Source organism: Anomaloglossus baeobatrachus, chromosome 12, assembly GCF_048569485.1.
Source record: "Anomaloglossus baeobatrachus isolate aAnoBae1 chromosome 12, aAnoBae1.hap1, whole genome shotgun sequence".
NCBI classification, from domain to species: Eukaryota; Metazoa; Chordata; class Amphibia; order Anura; family Aromobatidae; genus Anomaloglossus; species Anomaloglossus baeobatrachus.
In genome coordinates, this window is record NC_134364.1 from 17,339,552 (window position 1) to 17,353,554 (window position 14,003).

Genomic DNA, 14,003 nt, shown 5'->3' on the forward strand with positions numbered 1-14,003 from the left:
AAACAGGGAATGAGACAGAGATAGAGACAGACATAGAGAGATAGAGACAGACAAAGAGAGACAGAGACAGACAGACATAGAGGGAGACAGACAGGAAGAGAATCAGAGAGACACTCCGTTACTATCCCGGGCAACACCAGGGGGACTACAGCTAGTATATATATAGCATGAGCGTGGAGGCCACTCCATGCAGCCACCATACACAATGACTTGTAGGAAGGTCTCCATGAGATATCGCTTCATGTCCGCAGCCTTGTGAGTTTTACACGTTCTAATCATAGCATTTCTGTATGCAAGGTGTCACTTTGTATTGAATTGATGATGCCGTACGACTTTGTAATTCACTTTTTTTCTCTATCTCGTTCCGTTTTCGAGATAAAAATGCTAATTCCCTTGTTTTCCACCAGGTGGCGCTATCATTGCGTAGCGCATGGCTACTTTACTATACCTAGACACCACTTCTATGCCTATAGCTGCCGCCGTTCTCAAGTTGATGGCGGTGGACAGGATATGGGTGGACACACTGTATATATATATATATATATATATATATATATATATATATATATAAAAACACACACACACACACACACACACACATATATATACAAATAATAATTACTATTATTATTATTGGTGTTTTTTTACTATCACTATTCACTTTTATATGATGAAATCTATATTTACTGATACAATAACCCCTGTAATAGTTGACAGGTTTGTAGCTACAGCCTCCAGTATACAATATATTGGATCCTCCTATGGCTAAAATCTGCTTTATTGCAGTGCAGATCTCCAACTTGTTGCTCTTCAATTGCACTAAAAGGGTACCCCATAATTTAGGAACATGCTAGGGTATACCTCTGTGGGACCCCCACAATTCAGCAGTAAGTGTTCTTTTTCCTTGCAGCGCCACAGCAGGAGAAGTTGAGCATTACATCAGTTATCTTCATGTGTTACTTGTATGTTCCTCTTCTCGGTCCTGTCCTATTTTCTCAGCTGTTTTTGCACATCTCATCCTAATATTTTCTGTCCATTAATACAATGTTAGAATGCAGTTTGGTACAGACAGCGCATTAAAGGGGAAGCACAGAGAACAAGGCAGATATAAGTACTAGCAGATTTATAAAGCTGGCTGACAACTTTTATGGGCACCAGAATTGCGTTAGTTCATTATAGTTGTCATTGTGTCAAATGGTATCTGCTGCGGATGTAGATGACAAGGGTAAATGGAAAACCACACGCTGATAAAAAGGTTTCTAAGAAATATAAAAGACTTAACATGGCCTCTCCAGAAGATCCTTCAATGAATAGTTGAAAAAAAAATATGGAGGTGGTCAAGTATTACAAATCACATCCATTTCCCTGCGGGGCTCGCACTGAATAGTTATAAAATGCTTCTTCACCGCTCAAGGTTTACAAGGGACGTGGTTGAAGCTAAATAAGAACAAGACCAGATGCGTTGCCTCGAGAGCCATTACAGAGCTGTAATCACAGATTGGAAACATCTTAAAAGGATCAAGAAATGGCAATAAAAAGCAACAACGAGAGGGAAACAGCAAAAGAGCAACAAAGTAACAGACGGAGGAGAGTTTACGGGGGGAAGTCCCACGAGCTAAAATAAGTATCAGCACATAAAATAAATCATAAAAAAATAATTAGCAAATGATTGAAAATGCAGATAACCAATAAAAAGTTAGAAAGCAAAAGAAATAAAAAGATTTCTCATTCTTAAAAAATATTACATGTAACGGAATGTAGAATGTTCGAATTGCTACTGTATACTAAGACATTCCTTGTAAATAGGTCTCATTAGGTCCTATAGGGTCCTGCTTATCTTCAGGGGGCAGCTATAAAGCGCAAATCTCCCTATATTTTATCTACTTATATATTTATTTAAATGGTCATCATGCAATATCTCTTTTTTCCTGTAGGGACCGCTGCAGGAAAAATGAGCAACTGCACACAACTTCCCCAAGCAATAGCAACTGTGTGGCATCTGACCCTTTCTATTACTGCCTTTTATATAGTTTATCATTGGGAAATACCTGTGACAAGGTGTGGGTAATATTAACCATACACCTGAGACCAGCTACATGGGAAAAGTTGACTCAATCTTTGCTTTGTGTGTCTGTGTGTGCCCCACTAAGCATGGGGAAGAGAAAGAGGAGAAGAGAACTGTCTGCGGACTTGAGAACCAAAATTGTTGAATAATATGAACAATCCCAAGGTTATAAGTCCATCTACAGAGATCTTGATGTTCCTTTGTCCCCTGTGAGCAACATAATCAAGAAGGTTACAACCCATGGCACTGCAGCTAATCTCTCTGGATGTAGACGGCAGAGAAAAATTGATGAAAGGTTGTAATGCAGGATAGTCCAAATGGTGGATAAGCCCCAATCATGCTTCAAAGAAATTAAAACCGTCCTGTTGGCTCAGGGTGGATTAATGTCAGCGCAAACTGTCCATCCACAACTGAATAAAATGAAACGCTGTGGAGGAGACCCAGGAGGACCCCACTGCTGACACAGACAGAAAAAGCTAGACTGCAGTTTGGCAAAATGTACGTGAGTAACCAAAATCCTTCTGGGAAAGCATCTTGTGAACAGATGAGACCACGATAGAGCTTTTTGGTAAAGTGCATCATTCTACTGTTTACCGAAAACTGAATGAGGCCTACAAAGGAAAGAGCATAGAACCTACAGTCACACATGGTAGAGGTTCAAAGATGTTTTGGGGTTTTCCTGCTGCCTCTAGCACTGGGTACCTTGACTGTGTCCAAAGCATCAGGAAATCTGAAGATACCAAAGAATTTTGAGTGGCAATATAAAGCCCAGTGTCAAAAAGCTGGGAGTGCATCCTAGGTCAGGGGTCTTACAGCAGGACAGTGACCGCAAACACTTCAAGAAGCCCCAGAAATGGAAGGAAACAAAGTGCTGGAGAGTTCTGAAGAGGCCGCAATGAGTCCGGATCTAAACCCCATTCACACCTGTGGAGAAATCTGAAAATTGTTGTTGGGGGAAGAGAAGAGAAGGAGAAAAGACGCCTTCAGATATGAGAGACCTGGAGCAGGTTATAAAGAAGAGTCCGAGATTCCAGGTGAGAGGAGGAAGAAGCCTGTGGACGGGTATAGGAGGCGACTGATGGAAGTTATTTATTCCAAGGTGCTTGCAACCAAATATTCAGCTAAAGGTGCCAACAATTTGGTCCAGTCCATTTTTGAGCCTTGTGTGAAATTATGTCCAATTTGCCTTTTTTCAGATTTTTTTTTGTGTTGCTCCAATACAAAGAAAATAAACAAGTGTATTAGAAAACACATGTAAATTGCAATAATTTGTGGGGAGAAATACTTCATTTCCTGGAACAATCTAAAGGATGCCAACACCCTTAAAATTACTGAAAATGAATAAATATAATATAAAATACTGCAATATACACAGTATAATATTACTATATATATATATATATATATATATATATATATATATATACTGCTAAAAAAAAAATAAAAGGAACACTTACACAAGGATTTTGTATTTTTGTGTTCCCTTTATTTTTTTGAGCAGTATATATAATATATATAATACTGAAATATTTACATTAATGTAATATTATATATATATATATATATATATATGCATAGTATATATAGAGTGCCGCAATACATATAATAACACTAACATGTACATATATATAGATATACTATAAATATAATACTAAAATAATCTAATAATATAATACCACAATATACATATATAATATAATGCTACTATAATACAATATTTTATTATTTCTTATACTTGTAAGGCAAGATAACAAATAAAGGAGTTATCGGATGGATTGGAGCAAACATTTCCAGAATGCCCCCTCCACCCTGTCCCCACTATTACTGTCTGGTATTACTCGTGACATCTTCATAGAGCTGAATGCAGCCGTCTATAAAGGCAGAAGTTCATTAAATGAACATTATGTGCGACGAGAGGCTACAAATGGATCACCTGTCAGGCAGGTTGTAGCAGCGAGATGACAGCGCGCGGTTAATGCGTCCCCGGAGACTCGCCTATAACATGTGCTGCGCCTCCAGCTGTTCTGCTGTGGAGTGCAGTCATATACCGCGGCGCACAGCTCACTTCAGCTTTATATGGACTCTGGCTTTATTTTAGTGGCTTTTATAGAAATTTATAGTGAAAAAATTCTCAGCGTCGCACAAATGAGAAAAGCCTTTAGGTGCAAAGCATTCCGGGAATCTGTTGTTACAATGAACGGAAGCTGAATATGTCATCTGGTGCAGACCGGGGGCCGTGGACTGGGATCACATACAATCAGCGAGCAACCTCAGCGCCTAATGCTGAAGGTTAGAGAAGCCAATCCGGGGGTGAAATGGAACTTATCAGGGGTGGGCAGGCAGCTGCCGGGCCCTAGAGACACGAGGGCCACTGATTGCTTCACATATTGATTATATCACCACTGTCTATCTCTTACATTGGAGAACGGACAAGATATTGGGCAAACGTCTGTAGATAGAGAAGAACATATCCACCTTGTATCTATCCATCCATCATCATTGTGTATCTATCCATCCACTTATTCATCTCACTATATACAGCACCTCGAACAAGTATTCATGCTCCATGAACTTTTCCAAATTTTTACATGTTACACCCCAAACTTAAAATTATTTTATTGCCATTTTTTGTGATAAGCCAACACTAAGTACAAGTATTTGTGAAGTGTAAAGGAAATGATACCCAGTGTTCTAAATATTTAAAGAATATAAACCTGAAAATTGTGCCGTGCATATGTGTGATGGTGGGATATTGTGGGTTGTGTATCATTTTGTGTAGGTTTGCATTTTAGGTGGTGCTATGTCCATTCGATGTATTGTTTGTCCTGTCTGCAGGGTTATAACCCCCTGCAGTGCTCCTGTCCCTAGGTGTGGGGGAGGGAGTCCTGGAATCCACCTAAACTCTCTGCTTACCTAGGGGGATTAGTCATTCAGTCTGTGGAGAACTTCAAGAGACAAGGAACAAGATTGATCCTCTGGGGGAGAAGCTGCAGCTACAGGCAGCACCCCACAGAGCCATTGAGAAACCCTCATTTCGCTGGAAAAGGACTGCTGGAGGAGTGTGACTGATCCCCAGGACATTTATCCCATTACTGGACTTTTTTACCCTCTGTATGGTGGATTATTTTTGTGAATATTTTGATTAGCTTGGAATAAAGGATCTCTGGATTGTTCAATTATCTCTCGCTCTGTTGATTGTGTGATATCGGAGAAGGACCCTGTCACAATATGTATTCAGCCCCCTTTCGTCTGATCCATTAAATAAAATCTTGAGTGACCACTTGCCCCAGAAGTCACATCATTAGTAAATTGAGTCCACCCGGGTGTAATTTCTTTTCAGTATAAGTATAGCTGTTCTGTGAAGCCTCAGAGGTTTGTGGAGAACATTAGGGATCAAACAGCATAATGAAAAAAAAAGGAACTCACCAGACAGGTCAGGGATAAAGAGGAGAGGAGTAAAGCAGGGTTAGGTTATAAAAAATAGCTAAGAGTTCTAAACATTTCCCAGAGCACTGTACAATTAATCATCCAAAAATGGAAGCAGTACGGCACAACTGCAAACCTACAAGTCGGCCGTCCACGAGACTGATACCCCAAGAAGGAGAGCACTAATTAGAGAGGCAGCCGAGAGGACCATGGTCACTGGAGGAGCCACAGAAATCACAGCTCAGGGGGAGAATCTGTCCACAGGACAACTATTAGCCATATAATCCATAAATCTGCCCTTTATGAAGAGTGGCAAGAAGAAAGACATTTTTGAAAGCCATAAAAAGTCTGTTTACAGTTTACAAAAAGTTTTACTTTTCTCTCCAATTTTTCATAACATTCTCATTTTTCAGCATATGGAGCTGTGTGAGGGCTGCTTTTTTGCACCTTGAATTGACATTTTTTATGGATACCATTTTTGGGTAGATATATTTTTATTGCCTCTTATTGTATTTTATTGCAATGTAACGGCAGAAAAAAACGTAATTTTTGCATTTTGATTTTTTCTTTTGTTACGCCGTTTACCGATCAGAATGTTTTACTTAATATTTTGATAGATCGGACATTTCTGAAAGAAGCAATACCAAATATGGGTGTTTTAAAAGGGGTGATTTGAAATTCTGGAGAAGTTCCTATTTTTAAAAACTTTTTTTCATTTTTTTTTATTGTAATTACTAGACCCCTGAAGGGGTTAAACATGCTCTTAACAAATGATGCGTATAATCTGCACCAAAAACGAATGCAGCTAAATAACAACAGCAAATATGCAACAACAAAAAATGCATCAAGACCTTGTTACAAGGCAGTTTTCTCAAGTATCACCAACTGTCATAATGGCGTCGCGATCTGAGGAATCCTCAGTTTCTTGCATGCTTCACTGATGGTTGTGATCAGCACAGGGAGACGTGGGCATAGACATAGTCTTGTTGCTCTCTGGTGGCTTAGCAAGAGTAAATACTCTACTGGTCTTTGATGTTTAAGTCTGTTAGCAAAGAGGTGAGAGAACCAGTCATATCAGCTCTCCTCCTATTTAGGCTGGCTGGATTGTTCAGGTAGTGCCAGCTATAGCTTATCTATCCTGGTTTGAGGAGGTGCTTTCTTTCACATGTAGCAGATGGTTTCTTGTGGGGTTGTTGTGTGTATTCCTTTCCTTCCTTATTGCTGATCAGTGTAGTTTCTTTGCCTTACAGTCTTTTCTCGTTTTGTTGCTCTGTGTTATTCCTGTGGGAGTTTGGTGAGATTGTGTTTCAGTTTTCCCTGTAATTCTTGTCTGTGTTTCCCCTTGCACTTCTGCTCTTTATTCCCTTTGTCTTCCGTATGGTCTTTTTTTGTCTTCCATATGGTCAAGTCGTTTCTAATGTGGCCAGAAGAGGATACATTTCTCAGACTATGAGCAAGCATCTGTCTTGTTGGCTATAAATGAGAGCACCTGAGGCTCGATTGTCGAACTGACCACCAGCTTAAAAAATCAAGGTTTGGGTTCAGGATTCAGATGCTTTACGTGCGAACTTCACTCGTGTGAGCAATGCTGTGCTCAGGTACACTTGGTGCTCAGCCCTGTGTGAGCAGCATGTGAACAGCTCGCACTGGGGGTAACATCAGTAGGATTACATGTATTGTACAACCCAAAATATTCCTTGAAAAAGCTAGCCCACCCTCTCCCGAAAGTGATTTGTTTATGGCTGGCTCTGTGGGCGGAGACTCAAACTGCCAATCAGTTACTTACTTCGAGGTTCAGGTCAAGCTTGAGCCAGTGAAGACTTGGCTTGTTTGCTACCTTCAAACCAAACCTCCATGGAACCACTGATCTCTACTGTTGACTTCAAATTGAAACTTCAAAAATGTGACTTTCCAAATTGTTGAAATTCTAGCCCCTTTTATATTAACATGTATCAATCTTCTATTGATGTGAAAGCCAAATCTGATATGGCATCTGTGACAATATGCTACTAAATGTCACTAGAAGCTAATATAGACAGGGAAGTCAAACACGCTGGTGGACAGAAGCCAGGAAGCCAGATAAGGTACAGAGAGAGCAAGCAGAGCCGAGGTCAGGGTGCAAGCCTGAGGTTAGAAGATAGGAAGTCAGATACGGTACACAGGGAGCGAGCAGAGCCGAGGGCAGGGTACAAGCCAGAAAGTCAGAAAAGGTAGACAGGGAGCGAGCAGAGCCGGAGGTCAGGGTACAAGCCGGAGGTCAGAAGCCGGAAAGTCAACTGAGTTACACAGGAAGCGAGCGGAGCCAAGGTCAGGGTACAAGCCGGAGCTCAGAAGCCAGAGAGATAATGTCAGAGTCAGGGGAATGGCCAGAGAAGGGTACCAAAGGTCTGGGGTAGGGAGACAAGATCAGAACAACAAAACTCGTGGGACTCAGAAAACTCACTGCAGAGCAGGAACTGCGACCTTCCGCGTTCCGGGTGAAGTTTCTCTCTAATGAAGCCGAGCACTCACCCAGAACGAGGCGCCTCCCCGCACCAGGGCAGGACCCGAAGGCTGAGAAGGAACACGTCACCTGAAGCATAATACAGAGCATTGGCTCGGCTGGAGAGCAGAGTACCATGGATCATGACAGCATCTAAATCTCTGGCCAGCTACACCCGAAAAAAGGACCAAGTTACACTTAAATTGACAAATCTCCCTCATTACTTTTTTCTCCATACCTGAATATTTTTACCTGCTTTATTCATTCCTCTTGAATGATTGGACTTTACATAACATTTCTAAAAATTTACGTCTGTGAGATAGCTTTTTTACCCTGAATGTAATGATTAATGCCATTAAATCCTATTAAATAATAAAGATATGCCACAACGCCATAAACCTGTTCTTCTCTTGTAGACTTAAAGATCTGTTTTGGCAGAGTCTACGAGTTGGCACCAAATTCTAATTGCTATGATAAGTGTGAGCCCATCAATTCATGCTTCAAGAGTTATCTATTTGAGAAATGGTCATATTGAATTGGGAAACTAAATAATTATGCCCTTATAGGAGGATTTATGAACCTGGTTCCACTACTCCTTTGTAGGAGCACAGAAGAATAATGAAGCACCCTATTCAGTTAATAGGAAGAAAATGAAATTCAGATTCCATTTTGGCTTAATTAAATGTTAATTTCATGGTTGGGTGAAAATAATGCTTCTCCCTCACACTTTTTTTTTTATTTCCCTAGAATAGAAAATATATTCTGCTTGGAAATTATTTTGTAGTGTTTGCCATTCTCTTCACAATCACTCAGTGGCTATATTATTGTAGGGCAGAGGGGCCAGGCGGCGAGCTTGCTTTTTATCTGCCAAGATCGAGAAAAATGGTCAAAAGAGTGTTATCTTCATAGCGGCAAAGTTTTCGAATAACTGTGAAGTTTGGTTATTATTGATTCAATGGAAAAAAGAACAAGTTGAAGGAGAAAGCAGAGACGTGGTCAGGTAACAGTCCGAGGTCAAAAGGCAGGAGGTCAAGACAAGACCAGGGAGCGGGCAGACAAGAGTCAAATAACAGTCCAGGATCAGAACACTAGCAGAGACACAAGCCAACAGCACAACTGCAGAACCAGAGAATACAACTGGCAAGGTTCTGGGTGAGCATGCTCAGTAAAGAAAGCAGAGCAATTACCAGGAAGGTGGAACCAACACCAACATGGCATCCTGAGCTGTAAATCAAGCTGCTAGCTCAGTAACTCAAGAAAGCGCAGCAGAGCATCTACAAAGGCAAGATGCTCTGCACAGAGGAATCGTGTCACTGCCAGGTCTGTAATCCAGGAAAATGCAGCAGAACATCTTCTAGTCTGCAAGATGCTCTGCACAGAGGCATCGTGACAGAAATATGGTGGAGCCACATCTGTAGTACAATTTAGGCTTATCCAATATTTCCAGATTTAACAAGACCCCCAATTGACAGTCCATTCTTTCCCAAGCTTTAGCACATGACAATATGTATGGATCCAGTATAAAATAAAATGTCATCACAGTTCATAATGATTCAAAGATCGAGAAATACATAAGTTCTGACATAGAGAAAACTTCATATCTAGCACCACATCTCTTTCTTTAGTTGGTTTCCTCCTCCTGTAGCTTACCTGGTTTATAGGTTACACAAAAAAAGGAAATCCAGCGCGACATCCAATGGATAAAAATCTTCTGTTTGCTTTATTAATCCATGTTAAAAGGTGAAGTTAAAATACAGACAAGGGACGCGTTTCGGAATATACTTCCTTATTCACAATCCTAAGACTGGTGAGCTGGATTTGAGAATTTTTTTCTCTTTTTGATACTGGTTTATAGGTTCCCACATAAGTTTTCTCCCCTGCACAACAGCCATAAAGGGAACCATTCATGTCCTCAAATGATATTAATCTGCAGGTTAATAGAATTAGAAAGCTGTCCGCCTGCTTCGCTGAAAGTGCCAGATAGAAGCTAGAAGAAGCGTGCAATAATCTGTGCTGTTGTGGCTAAACTGAAGATCCAGTCTGTGAAGTGGAAGAAAAGGTGCTTTATTTATGCGTTTTGGAGTGAAATCCCCTGTCTGAGTGGTGAAAGTGCGGTTACTGGGAGAAAATTAACTTTATTCCTCCCAGAAGCCGCTGGCTTTCAGTCACAGGGGCGGCTACAATCATTGATTACAGGATTGTGAGCAACAGTTGTAAGTACAGCCCAGAAATTTGATTAACAGATCACTCTGCACAGACGTGCTTCAGATCGAGCTGTCAAAGTGCCAAGATGTGCTTAGAGCCTCTGCTCTCTGAATACTGAGCGGTGACTGTAGCCGCTTTGTGGAATCCTCTTTGACTGAAAGCCAGCGGCTCCCAGGAGGAATAATATTACATTTTCCCAAAGCTTTCAGTAATGTGAGCAGACAGCTTTGTGTCAATATTATCCTAAATATAAACCTTTTAGCTTCAGGTTGGTCGGATACTGGAACATAACAGGTTCGGACCAGCCAGAATGCAAAATAGCCTTGTAAGCATTGTCTACCCAGCCAATCAATGTTCACCTATAGCAGTGTATCAGTGTATTTGTATTCTGAGCTTTACTCTTTTACTGTTGGTAACTGTGCAGCTGCAATAGTTCACATTGTAATGGATGACCATTGCTCCAGTGGGTGTTCCCTCTTTTACTCCCTGGAATATAATCCACAGAGAACAAGTCCCCATTCATTTCCTAGGGCAACAGAGAATCAAAACCAAAATCAAAGGGGGTTTATGAGGGTAAATTATGCACTCTGGGCTCTTTTGGGGAATTAAGTTGGCATGTTGAGTGGCACAGATGACAAGGCAACCATATGCCATCCATAAGCTCTCTTGCATATTTTCTATCATTTAGAATAGGACCTGATCGGGTGCGACTTTAAGCATAATTTGGGATCAGCAATCAATTTTCTGTTTCTTCAGGCAAAATTTCAAAGTTCAGATAAGAGATATTGAACACATACAATGATAAAACATCCCTTTAAGAAAATTTTCACTTAAAGTGTTCTAAGTAATATAATGCTAGTGGAGATGTAATTAATTTCTAAGAGTAAATGCATTGATATCTCAAATTCATAATGTAAAAAAATGTAAAAAAAAATTCTGAAGTTTCCATTAAAATGTGAAACATTTCTAAAATTTATTTTAGTGAAATGTCAAAACTTTTTACTAATGAGGGATAAAACATACCGGTTATCACTGAACTTAGTTGAGATAATCCATAACTTTAACTATATTCGAGGTCAACCAACCCTTACCATATACCGTATTTTTCACTTTTGAAGACACTTTATTCCCTAAAATTGTGGGGAAATAATTGGGCATCTTAAAAAGCGAATCCAGCTTACCGGGAAGCGCTACGTCGGTGGAGTGGAGTCACAGGAGTCTGGTGCCGCCTCTGTCACTGACTTCCTGCAGTGGTGGCACCAGAGGAGTGATGCTGTTATTGTTGTGGGCCCATAGCTTGGGTGTCACAGTGGCGCGAGGAGGGCACCATGGATCCCCCAGCAAATGGCTGTGGAGTCGGCCACCATGGATCCCCCACAAATGGCTGTGGAGTCGTCCACCATGGATCCCCCAGCAAATGGCTTTAGAGTCGGTCACGATCGATCTCCCAGCAAATGGCTGTGGAGTCGGCCACCATGGATCCCCCAGGAAATTACTGTGGAGTCGGTCACCATGGATCCCCCAGCAAATGGCTGTGGAGTCGGCCCCCATGGATCCCCCAGCAAATGGCTGTGGAGTCGGCCACCATGGATCCCCCAGGGAATGACTGTGGAGTCGGTCACCATGGATCCCCCAGCAAATGGCTGTGGAGTCGGCCACCATGGATCCCCCAGCAAATGGCTGTGGAGTCGACCACCATGGATCCCCCAGCAAATGGCTGTGGAGTCAGCCACCATGGATCCCACAGCAAATGGCTGTGAAGTCGGCCACCATGGATCCCACAGCAAATGGCTGTGGAGTCGGCCACCATGGATTTCAGAGCCGAGCCGAGATATCTATCTGCGCATGAAACCTGCACCACCAATGTCTTCAGGACGTCCCCTACCTCACGGCCCGTAGCCCGCAGCACAGAGCCCGTAGCACAGAGCCCGCAGCACAGAGCAGCGCACAGCTCACAGCACAGAGCAGCATCGCTCCAGCCTCCTGTCACCATTCTCCCCCCTTCTTACCCCCCTGGTAAGCTACATTCCTGGATATTCCGTCTCACAAGCATCTGGGACACCTGCCGAAGCATCTCCCTGTTCCATGACTGCTGACCCCTGCTCCACCCCCGCTGCCACCCACCACTGGATTAGAGGACGAATCCATTTTTTTTACCCTTTATTTCCCTAACTTTGGGGTGTGCCTTATAATACGGTGCCATCTTATAAAACAAAAAATACAGTAACTAGAGATGAACTAATAGTTTCGAGGAGTGTGGGGAGCTGCAGCACCATGGCAGGTGAAGGGTGAAGTGAGCATAATCTTTCTCTATTTTTGACCCCCTTCTTTCCCTAATAAAAATCCAGCAAAATTAGCAAACAATGGGCAAGATGAGTACAATATATTTAATATTTTTTAACCCCTCCATTTATTATTTCCTTAGGTCTGGAGAGACCTCAGAGCATGATAAACAGATTTTTGCAGCAGTCTAATTTGCGCCAAATATATTTCATGAGCAAATTTGGCCAATCAAATTTGGTCAGCTTCACCCCTCTCTACTTATAGCCTCAACCTTAAAGGTGATGGATCATGAATTGCAATTTACAGCGATACGTTTCATAATGCAAAGATCACTGATGGTTATCTCACCCGCGTTCCGCCTGCACTAAATGTCACGTCTTTACGGTCTCTGCGCCACTTTAACATGCAAATTAAAGCAGCCAATAACCAGAATATCATTCAGCCAAGCAGACAATTACATGCCTTTGTTTTCCAGATTAAAGGCATGTCTGATTCATGGCATTTGTATTCTTTTCACTGTGTTCCCATGAAAACAAACAAGGTAATTCACTGATTAGCTTATTGTCTGAAAATAGAGGCATGGAGGGGAATAGAATTACACCAGCTTTTATTGGGATTTATATTCTACACATAGATTCCCTCCTGGATTTATCATTGTTGCATAGATAGAGAATAAATATAATAGGATTTAATAGAAGTCACTCGAGTGTAGGACAGGTACCACCATAGGGTCTAATGGGATGTGCATGAAAAAAACGGTCAAAAAAACCATGCAGATATCAATAGGCAAAAAATGTGAGAAATTGAATGAAAATATGTTTAAAAAATACATTTTAAGAAAACTGTAATATTACAGAAATATAATTTGATCCCGATGATACGGTTAGCCAAGGTTGTATCAGCTTAAAACTGGGAATGTCCCTTGGCATATCCAACTCACACCTTTAGGTATGGTCCATCACTATTTCATTGTAACTCAATGCATAGCCCTGGGCTTCAATTTCCCATTCCCTCTATCACCTGTAATTACTATGATGTGAACAGAGCCATTAGTGTGCCTGCAGCACTCAGATCACAGTAATTACTGGTGATCACTCACCAAATCCGGGCACCAGTGTGGCAGTGGTCATTGTGAAGACACAGCCCTATTCAATGACTGTCAGGGGTTAATGTTCTTAATTTGGGCAGACACGGGTCCCTTTTGTGCGGTAACTCATGTTTGTTAAGTCATTGTTTTCCGCCGGACTCATCAGAAACTTCCATTGTCTGAGGTTGTGTATTGCTAATTTAATGTAAATCTCCTCAGCCTCTCTGTCTACCTCACTCAGAGGAGAATTATATAGGAGAATTAACTATGTGGATTGGAATGCCACCCAATAAGAGCACAGCCTTATTCCACCAATTCGGTAACACCACAATACCCTGGAATGAGTGCCCGGGGGATAAAAAAATGGACTGCTTGAGCCACCAGGGGTTCTTTTGATAAATGGCTTCAATCTAGGGGTTTCGGTCCCGGTTGGAAGTCCTTAAGTCAGCCTAGGC